The sequence below is a fragment of the Haemaphysalis longicornis genome, unplaced genomic scaffold, assembly GCF_048455015.1.
Source record: "Haemaphysalis longicornis isolate Haplotype H1 unplaced genomic scaffold, Haemaphysalis longicornis Haplotype H1 scaffold_3, whole genome shotgun sequence".
NCBI classification, from domain to species: domain Eukaryota; kingdom Metazoa; phylum Arthropoda; class Arachnida; order Ixodida; family Ixodidae; genus Haemaphysalis; species Haemaphysalis longicornis.
In genome coordinates this window covers 78,927,507-78,938,811 of record NW_027526335.1, presented here as the reverse complement: position 1 = coordinate 78,938,811, position 11,305 = coordinate 78,927,507, and the positions used below count along the sequence as shown (strand labels likewise).

The window sequence follows — 11,305 nt, the reverse complement described above, 5'->3', positions numbered from 1 at the left end:
CTGATATGGCGTCATCTCGCCCCGCATCGCCACCGCCCAGCATGTCTCACTGCCTCCCCCTCACAGTTTCGCCCCACTTTCATCCGCCATTTTATTCCTCTTCGCTCGCTAGGTTACGACGCCGACGCCGATGTCGAACCGCAGTAGCGGCCGCCAAAGTGCTGCTCACTAAAAGTAGAATTCTTGGTCCGAGTTGTGGGAGTGGATGCTCAGGGAAGGAAAGAATAAATGCAAGGAAGAAAGCATGAGCGTCAGAGGACTCCCACTCGTAAATACAGGAAAGATGCCTTTTTTTTGAGAGACGACAGTGATTCCTTCAATTTCCTTGGCTAACTAAACACAAAATATTGCTCTGTCACTGGAATGAACAGCTGGTTGCCCGCCACCGCCAAATAAGGACGCTCTGGGTGAACTCCATGCACCCCACCTCACCCTCTTCTTGCTATATCTATCCAACGCCGTAACTGTATGTGTGTGTGTGTGTGCGTGCGTGTGTGCGTGCGTGTGTGCGTGCGTGTGTGCGTGCGTGTGTGCGTGTGCGTGTGCGTGCGTGTGCGTGTGCGTGTGCGTGTGTGTGTGTGAGAGAGAGAGAGAGAGAGAGAGAGAGAGAGAGAGAGAGAGAGAGAGAGAGAGAGAGAGAGAGAGAGAGAGAGAGAGAGAGAGAGAGAGAGAGAGAGAGAGAGAGAGAGAGAGAAGCTTTATGTGGCCAGGCCAAAACGGTACTGTGTTCGCAGAAAACTCTTCCTTCGCAACCGATAAGCATACGTGAAAGAAAAACACGTTGGAGAGGAGTTAGAAGTAAGGGCAGAGTGTGTGGCTGGGCTTGTCTTTGTCGCAGCGGAGCGCACGCGCAGCGAGCTTCTGCATTGAGCACAGAAAAACGATAGCGGCCGGGCAGGGGCAGCGGTGGTTTGACCGGTGCAGCGCTCAACATGGCAATGGCAAACACCGGCCGCACGTTACTTCGAAAATGGGAGCCACGCAATGACTTTCTCCGTGGACAGTCGTCATACGTACTTCCCAGGAGCAAGCAGCTAAGATCAGCGACGACGCGAGCAGGAACGGGAACGAAAGAAAATATCACAACACGCAGCGTGTGATAACAACTTGGGGCCGTCTGCATTTTTTTTAATGCATTAACATGCATTATCTGGGTTGCATGTTAGAAACCGGTTAATTACTTGGATATGAATATTCTTGCATTTCAAAATTACGCGGAAAGAACTAGTTTGTAATTTTTACTTTGTACAGCAAGGCAAATGCTTGTTTTCTCTTATAAAAATTTTGCATTGTTTCTGTTTACTGTTTCCAACTGTACGTCACGCTTAGCTCGTACGACATAAAACAAAGAAGTGGCCGTTGTCGGCACCATGTCTCGGAATTTAATTTATACAGAGAAAGTCGATCAGCTTTGTAGCATATGCTATTTATTGTTTTCGGCTACAACGCGTGCAACGAAAAGGTCTGCCAATTGTTTTTACTCCGCATAATAGCAGCTTCCTTCGAACCACGCCAGTTGTTATATCTGGATACATTGCGCGTACTTCTGTTGTAGTGACAACTACGCAGCCACCCACCAGCATGTTGGCCGCCCTTCTTATGTAGCGTCGTAAGCAACCAAGCAACTAACATTACTCTTAAAGCTCGACGTTTTGGGGACCAGAAAAGTTACCGTCCCGTCGACTCGGTTGAGGCAGTTTGCGTTACCATTCAGGTTTCTTTGTCTGTGCACTAAAATAAGGTATAATGGAATTGGAGATTGCAGAAACTCGCAAATGGGAATCGTAGAACGGGCTTATATTGAAAAACGGGCTTTGCACCGAGCCCTAATGTCGGCTTCACTACTATGCACAAATGCGCTGCCGGAAGGACAATTTTTTAAGCCCGATATAAACAGACTGACATAAAAAGTAGGAAGACCCTAGGGGCTGCTATTTTATAAGCCCCGTATATACCCATGAAACAGTAAACACCAAGGCATCCTTAACGTCGGCTTCACTACGCTACGATCATGCATTGGGTGGGAGACATTTGTCCAGCTGAAATAAAACAGGTCTTACACTAAAATATGGAGGTCCTGGAGCCTTTTGTTAATATAATTTTCTTAAGCGGGGGAAGAGTTGCGCGTCCAGCGTTACAGACGGACAGACGTGTTTCCTCTTTGAGTCGCATTTAAAAGCAGATGATGAGATTCCGTGTTCCCCTGAGTGGTTCCCGTTTCACCTGACCTTCCTGTAAACGTTGGAGATGAGGTCAGATTTGGGGAATGGTTCCCAGAGCTTGGAAACGTGCAATCATTCAAAAATAATTCGTATGTTTTCATATGCGGGATATAGTATTTCAGCCTCGGAATCTCTGCGAAGCAACAGCTGTCCCCCCCCCCCCCTTCCCCCCCCCCCTTTTTTTTTGCATCTGTAGCAATAGCGCCGCTCCCCTGGAGCTCTTGCGAAGGTGTCGAGGCGACGAAATCAATGTTTCCTAAGCTACGCAGCTCGGCCGTGAAGCCAACCGCCAAGGCGACAAGGGTCGGGCAGACACGAATCGATCATTGGCCCGAGAAACATCTCATGCTCGCGTAGTGATCGCGACGAGGTCAGTCCGTTTAGCAGCCGTCACCGCGGCATGATGCTTCAAACTGTAAAGATAACGTATACGCTCTTGCCAAACACGGGACCCAGCGGATAGGAAATGGCTATACGCACGACTTGGTGAGTTTCCAAAATTTAAACACTGTTTTCAAATCCAAATTAGGGGATTTCACACGCCGAAGCTACACTTGGGCTATAAGGAGCGCCGTAGTGGCGTACTGCGGATCAATTTTGTCCGCCCGGGGATCTCCAACGTGCGCCGAATTCTTGGCACACGGGCGTTTTCGCTTTTCGCCTTTATTTGAAAAGCAGCCATGCACGGTCGGGATTGAATACGCATCATTGGGATCGGCAACACAATGCCTTGACCATTGAGCCACCGCGGCGGATTAAACAGTGTTTTATGCACGCTGAGTTAATTGACAGTAACTTAAAAGGTCTCTTTTCAAAACAGCGTCTTAAAAGAGTATATAGGTGTAATAAATTGAGTGATCGCCTTGAGGAGGCGGCCGCTTTTCTGATGGAGGCGAAAAGCGAAAATGCCCGAGTGTACAGATTTCGGCGCACGTTAAAGATCCCCAGGTGGCCAAAATTAATCCGGAGCCCTCCACAACGCCTCATCGCCTGCGTTGCGTTGGCGCGTTAAACCCTACAATCAATCAATCGCCTTGAAGAAGCGAATTGCCGAAGTGTAGGGCATGATGAACTGAATTCGACAACATAGGGGGAAGGGGGGGGAGGTGTAGGGGAGGGGAGGGTGGAGCTAGTTGGCATATACTGTATGCTAGGTGGTGCTGCGCGTCTCGTGTGTTTCCTTCTCCCTTCTCGAAGGGCAGCTGTTTTGGTTGATTCCCGGGGATGTTTTTCTCTGGGCGTAACTCGGTTTAGAAGCATATTCGGAGGGGGAGGAAGGGGCCGGCATCCTGGCTGGAATTCGTCACCGCTTTGCGTCACTTGCCGCGTGCCTGCACCTTGACGTCCGGACCGAGTGCGCGATGGTAGGGAGGAACTCGCGGCTCGCGTGCCTTTCGAGACATGCGAAAATACCGTGAAACAACGCTCCTCTTGGAGCCACACACAGGAAAACAAGGTCAGGCGATATTTTTATTTCCATCCTGCTTCTCTTACACCGACGAAGTCGGATGAGCTGGCCAATTTTGCCTGATTGAGGCGAATTTTTAGGAAATATGCGGACAGCCCGAACATGGCTTATAACACGTTGTGAATAAGGAGTTTCGTTGCTTGTTTCGTAGCGTATCTTGCCCCGAACGTTTTATTAACGTGTTTTGTGCGCGGCTTTACGGCTCGAATCTTTACCGATTGTTGAATCAGTCTCCGCACCCGCCGCGGTGGCTCAGTGGCTAAGGCGTTGCGCTGCTGAGCACGAGGTCGTGGGCTCGATTCCCGGCCGCGGCGGCCGCTTTTCTGATGGAGGCGAGAAACAAAAACGCCCGTGTATACGACATTTCGGCGCACGATAAAGATCCCGAGGTGGTCAAAATTAATCCGGAGCCCTCCACTACGGCGCGCCTCATCGCCTGCGTTGCGTCGGCGCGTTACACCCCACAATCAATCAATCAATCGAATCAGTCTCTGCCTCCGGCCTCTTTATCCTGCCCACTGTGTGCTTTCCCCATCTAGAGCCTTTCTTTTCCGCGGACGGAGGCTGTGCACTTTCCTCCAGAAAACTCCTGCGAATATTCCCACAGTGACTTCTGGTTCTGATGTTGTCCGTATAGTCGCTTAGGACGGTTGTACGAGGACACCAGATAAAAGCGTAGAAGTACGTCTGAAGCCCCACCATTGGGGTTTATCCAATGTCATTGCTAAACCTTTAAAGCCGGCATCTTCTCACTTATTTAGCCGCAATGAAAACTCAGCGTAGCCTCTACTGGAGCCAGAGTGCTTGCATGGGGAGCGGACTGTTGCCAAACGTTCATTGCAGAACTACTTCTTGCATTACGCTAACAGCTTGAAGTGCACTGAAGAATGCAAACAGCGGCAATTTTTTTTTTTTTGCAGCAAGGCTGGCTATTGCTAGGATCCAGCAAATCCTTTCCAGCAACAGAGCGATGTAGAAAAGAATTGCACGTGAGCGCGGCGCCATGTTGCGGCGCCCACTCAACTCCCCATGATCGTAACACTGTGCGCCACACCTTCACGGAATGAAAAAAAAAATCATACAAAATTTTAAAGATGTCCTAGGGTTTGTAATATGGCGACTTTTATTTCTCTTGCAAGATGTCTTCTAAGCAATGCATTGCTATGTAGAGGTGAAGCCGACCTTAATGGGCTCGTTGCAGGGTTTGTTTTTGTAAGATGGCTTTTGCCGAACCGATTAGACCAAATTCCCAACATAAAACACGGCCTCTACGCCGACGATATTACTATCTGGACGGGCACAGATTCCATTGGTGGCCTCCAAGGCACGCTCCAGCAAGCAGCCGATACTGTCAATGAGTATGCTAAAGAGGGCGGACTAACATGTGCACCGCAAAAATCGGAACTTCTGGTCGTGCGCAGGCGAGGCCGAAAGAAAGACAAGGACAATATACAAATCATGCTGTAAGGTCATCCCATCAGGCCTACAAACGCGATGCGGATTCTTGGATTAGACATTCAGGCGGACACAAGGAACACCGGCCTGATTAAAAGAACTCAAGACGACCATAGAACAACTGACTCAGATGCTACGCAGGGTGGCCAACAGACAGAGGGGACTGAAAGAGCAGGACACCACCAGGTTGGTCCAGGCCTTCATACTCTCGCGCATTACTTACACTGCACCGTACGTAATTCTGACCAAGAGTGAAGAGGAACAAATCGACGTCATCATACGCAAAGCCTACAAACAGGCACTAGGAATCCCCATCAGCGCTTCGACACCTCTACTGCTAAAGTTAGGCCTCCACAACACCACATCCGAACTAATCGAAGGTCACCTCTCAAGCCACAAATTAAGGCTTGAACTGACACCCGCTGGCAGAAAGCTCATTGGGAAACTTCAGTGGACCCCCCAGGGTCAGCTACAACCCAGAGCTCTTGTGTCAAATACGAGGTAGTGCATACAAATCAGGCCAATCCCTCGGAACATGCATCCCAAACATCACGAAGGAAGACGACAGGCCAGGGCCAAAGCTCTAGATAAGACTTATGGCAGTGATGAGGGAACAGTGTATACAGACGCAGCAAGCTGCAAACAGAAGAGAGCAATGGTGGCGGTGGTGACGACAAGAGACAAATGCCTCACCAGCGCAACCATTCCCAAAACAACGAGTCAAGAGGCGGAAGAAGTGGTCATAGCGCTGGCTATTACTCAAACCAAGGCAACTACAATCATCTCCGACTCGCAGCAGGCTTGCAGAAGATACATTGCGGGAATGGTGACTCCAACAGCACACCGCCTCCTGAGCGCAAACCCCCCAAACCGGAAGGTCGTGATAGTATGGGCCCCGGCACACTCCTCTCGCGCGGGCAACGATTTCGCCCACGAGACGGCCTGCGCACTCGCCAACCAGGCCACGGAAGGAGAGCCTGACCCCACCCCCGTTGTTTCCTACCGAGACATTACCCAGCACTACAGGCTCGAACGAAGGATCTATTCACCGCCACACCCCCAGTTAAGTAAACACCAAGGATCCACACTTCGACTGCTACAAACCAACACGTTCCCTCATCCGGATCGACTTCATAAGCAATACCCTAACCAGCATTCACCGCATTGCAAGTTCTGCGGACAAGCAGGCTCCCTGTATCACATAATTTGGGAATGCAGTCAAAACCCACACTTGCCACCCCCTTTTTCTAGCCCAAACCTCGAGCAGTGGGAGACTGCGCTGTCCAGCGCACACCTCGCCGACCAAGTCATGCTGACGGAGAGGGCTGAACATGCGAAGACAGCGTTTGGACTTCTGGACTGAGAAGCCACTCCCACGCATAAATACGCTAAATAAAAGTTGCTCTCTCTCTCTCTCTCTCTCCACTTTGAGTGTTGAGCGGTGAAGCACGCCCATCTTCGGAGGGAGTATCGTTACATAAAGTGGCTCTAACTCTTGTTTTATTGAGACTATCCAGAAACAAAGCATATGACAATTAGCCGCTAAGATGACTCTAACATTACGCCGACTTTCATTAACTTTTCAAAATTACATAGTCCACTGTGAAGTTGTAAATATTGTGGAATTCTCGTCTGTTGTCAACACACGGACTTGTACGGGAGGGAAGCGGACAGCCCCATGCTCCTGCACTGGAATAAAACTCTAGTTCATCAAAGTTTCATTCAGGTAAACAACCACAAAGTATGCACAATCGCAAATTACAAACAAACGTGTTTTGCTTCGTGCACGCTTGGACTACATCTGGCCCACGCATATTGTCGCTTACATTGAGGCTCGGCACAAGAGGGTTGGTGGTCATCCCTCTTCATAGAGTGGAAGAGCACGGATTTTTTTTTTTTTTCATGTTGCGAGTAGAGTTTTACTTTTTTTTTTCAGTTGAAATAACCACGTGCTAAGGTTCGTTCCTGCAAATTCGCACTGCAAAAGAAAGTTTTAGTGATACCTCAGCGCTTGATGCTGCACAGCACAAGTGTGTCATTGCTTGAAATAAGAGCACACGGAAAGCTGCAGGCACAAGACCTGTTCAAAATACTCTAATGCCAGTTTATGCGTCCCCCTGTTTATTTCTATGTACCCTTAATTTAAGCAGTCACACACTTGCATAGAATCACACGCAGAGGTGTCGCAAAAACTTTCTCCAGCTGATGGCAGTGTAATATAGGCCGCATCATTACAAATGATGCGAACGTGATACATCGGAGATCTCTAAGCTGCTTTTGCTTTAAAAGAAAATCACTCGTATCTTACTGCTTATTTTACAGTATTTACCGAAACCATAAAACAGGAAAACACTTAATTTAACCAACAAGTTTTGTTGAAAAATGAAAGTCAGAGACATAGGCGAACGCTGCGCACCCTGTGTGATGGACCCTGTGAACCCTAGCAGCGTACGTGTGCCATATCAGGATGTGGACAAACAATTCCCAATCAAATAGCCTCCGCCAGTTCAAGCAGGAGAGAAATAAGGGCTGTGTACTCAACCTGGAAATTTAAGCGAGCACTCACCTCCCCATTCAGGGGCTTGTAACATTGTTGCTCTGTCGAAGTCCTGCATGGGTTTGTATAGACTTTATAGATGTATATATCTATAGACTTTCTCGGCATCTTAGTCCGGGGTGAGACATTGTATCGCTGGGCTGTACTAGCGCCGATTTTATTGGCACAGTCGACAGGATGATGGAACTGCACATGCGCAGCACATTCCAGAACATGCCAGTATATTATCAAGGCTTAAAGAGTGAAAAGGTCAACAGTAACACCCTAACAATGCTACCGTTAGCAGGCACAAAACGCGACGACGGGCAGAAGACAGGAAAGGGATGCGAGATGGAGACGAATGTACGACAGCGTCGCAGGGCGCTCAAGTGCATCGCCCATGGAGGAAGGGCGATGATCCTGGGCCCCTTTTCAGCCGCGTTTCGTCCCATTCACGGCTGCTTTACGCGCGGCCAGCACACTTACGCGCACACACACACACACACACACACACACACAAAAAGAACGCTGGGGGCGGCGGACCTTCGGGTGGAATCGTCTCACCACCATCTAACATCTGCCTTTCTCCTTTTCTCTTTCCTGTCGCCCCGTAGGCCCTCTCGATAAGAACGAGCGTCAGCGCGTGATCACCCGGACGCCAGCGGGCAGCAGACGCGCGCCGCGACTCTCCTTCGCTTGCCGTTCCCGTTGGCTTTCCCGGAGACGAATCCACCGGGTGCGTCTCCGCACCACCGGTCCGAACAACACCAGGGGGTGCCGACCAGGTACGTCTGAGTGCAAAGGTATCCGCCTAGTCCCCAGTGAGGGAGACATACAGCTTCCAGAAGCCCTTGGCTTTGAGGTTAACGGAAAACTGAATCGTAAAGCAGTAGAGGTCATTAGAAGGCTACAATGTTGGTGGGAAAAAAGAAGAGAAGAACTTAGGAAGACATCTAGCAACTAAGAAGTCAGGCTGGCGCGAAAAATACCATAAAGGTTGATTTTTTTTAATGACGAGGTGATTGTACAGCGGCGTTACGACTAAGGTCGCTGCGCAACGCCACCTCGTTACAAAGGGGAAGCCGCTAAGCATCATCATCATCATCACCGGGACTAGACCTGTCTTCAGCTTCATTATCAGCTGGGATGGGAGAGAGAGAAAGGCTGGATGAATCGAAAGTTGGGCTGCTTGGTTTTGGTTCATCGTAGAACAGCGCTTGGCGCAGCGCTGCCGTGTGTGCCCTCTTCTCTCTCCCCTGTCTTCAAGCACTGCTGTACGATGAATTCAAATTGATGTTGCACTTGCCATCCGTAATTAAGACCCCCGCAACGCGTCTCATGTCATAAAACATAACGCGTTGAATGTCTCTGCGCTGCATAGCGTACCGCGTGGAGCGCATTGCTTTAGGATGGAGTAGAATTGCTGTTATATGCCATAGAGTTTCATACAATAACAACTAGAGAGGAATCTGGCACTGTGATCGTTCGCCGCGGTGTCTGGATTCAGATTGGCACTCGATGGCTTGCGGAAGTTATTATGGATTGAATCGTGCAGCCAGTTTCGTTGTCGTTTTGTAATTGCATGAACGCATGTGCCTATGTTGCAAGAAGCGTTCAAAAATGCGTTTCTCCATGAACTGAATGCCGTACGCGCACTGACGCCGCCCTGAGTGGAAATTTTTTGTAACTATAGTTGCGAATCAGGTGGGTTATGAGTTCATTGCCGGCACAGCGAGCACGAAAACACAAATGACGGCGCTGTATGCGGCGAAGTTGCCTGCGAATTAGGAGTTGCGGCGCTGCTCATTCGCCCACGACAGTTGTGAACTGCTTGGAGCCGCCACACTTCTCGTGCGAACGCCGGCTCCTACGGCGTAGGCCAGCAGTACCGGCGGCTGATAGGAACGCAGCTTGATCAATGTCACTAATTCAGGCTAGAATAACTTCTTCAAAGGTAATCTGTTTTTTTTTTTTTTTTTTTTTTTGGGGGGGGGGGGGAGGGGCGTGGGGGGGAGCACAAAACTGTCCTTAGTATTAAAAACTACAAGTTCCGAAGCTTTTACGAGTAGTTTTTAAAGAAGTCCGCATCCTGCTGTAGTTGGCGGCAAATGTCAGACCTACTCCACAAACTTCCTCGACTCCGCGTCTGCTTTTTACTTAAACGCGCCGTTTTGTTTCGTACAAAACCAGTTTTTTTGTCACTAACGTTCTTGCTCGCCGTGTAATTTGTTAAAGGCGAACCGGGCAACAAGAGTTTGTTGTTTTTTTTTGTCAAAAAACACAACTTGCGCAGCCATAGGCCCGTTTCGATACTACGCAATCCGGTTCCAGAACTACCCATCATTCCCATCGAAGCCAGTTTCCCCTCTAGTTTTTATTGTATGAAACTATTTTATATGCTCCCTACGGGAGCCCCAGGGAAGCTACAAACAGGAACTTTAAGTTTAAGCAGCCGAGACGTACGAACAAAGGAGCCGCAGTCACTCCCCTGCCCTCCTATAGCTTTTTGTGTACTAATCTGGCGCCCAAGTGCGGGTCACTTATATGATACGTCCTTATTTGCCTCTCTTCTCCTTTTCAACCCCAGCCTTGGGCCCTCGGAAGGCCCAACCTCGTATTCATGGGCTTACGTTTCGCCTTCGCCGACATAAAAAGTTACGCTGCAGCAACCAGCCTTTAACCCGCTGACACACAGCAGCGACGTGAACATTTGAAATACAAGTCACCACACGGGACGAGATTTTCTATCTCGGGGGTGCGAATTGAACTGAGGCGCGAGTGGTCGAAAGGTGAGACGCGAAGCGCCGCAGTCAACTTCTTTCCCTTGTCCAAGCACGTGTAACGGCCCGTTTTCAAATTCGTGTGCTGATTTCACTTAAGCTGAGTGCCGGGTGCGGCTGAAGCGGCCCGTAAAACGCTCTGCCTTAGTAGAAAGCTCGATTTCTGTAATACAAGTTTTGGGATAATCAATAATGAGGAAGATAATAAGACACAATGAGAATAACGTACAATAAAAGCACCAAATTTAATACAACGCATTCCTAATACCGCATTTAAAAAGGAAGGTTGGGATGTGTCAAAAGGTTTTAAATGCGAAGTGCTGTGGCGAAGAATTCAGAATCAAGTTCGTGTGCGCAGTGGAAAAAGACAAACTTGCCAGGATGCTTAACTTAGTATCAAATTGTTCCAGAGCTCGCGCAAGTTGTATAAATTAGAACTTGTATTTCCAGTAAGCTGGTTCTACTATCGAAAGCGTATCAGCCATGAAGTTGAGCTTCCCTTTCTCTCTTTTACGAACAAACAAGCCGGCTGTTTTATTGATTTCAAGACGGTAATGTTTCAGCAGTTAAGAGCCTCTAGTCTTCACAAATTTTCATAATTTACGCATATTTTCACACCTTAGGGCAGTAAGGAATGATATTAAACTCTTGACGAGCGAGTCATTGGACCTACAGGTATAATTATTACCAGTCTTGACTCCTCAAGGGTCTCTCCAAGGTTGGCGGTGTGATCAGTATTTTGCAGTTCATCTGCAACATCGTCAGTTAACAGCAAACATAACAATAACAGCACGTGGCTTCAGTATATCTTGAAGAGGTGGTTTCATAGTGCTTTCAAGAGCAA

General features: G+C 48.8%; 1 protein-coding gene across 2 annotated transcripts in view; it reads left to right on the top strand.

Moving 5' to 3' along the window:
• The window catches only part of LOC144174700 (scavenger receptor class B member 1-like), a 93,696-nt gene that overhangs the window by 5,665 nt on the left and 76,726 nt on the right, over positions 1 to 11,305 (top strand). Inside the window, exon 2 of one of the 2 annotated variants that reach the window (XM_077703523.1) lies at positions 8,296 to 8,466. The gene's annotated coding sequence lies outside the window, so the exon portion shown is untranslated. Of the gene's footprint in view, positions 1 to 8,295; positions 8,485 to 11,305 lie in introns of those variants that run through there. The other variant, XM_077703526.1, reaches the window with a different exon arrangement.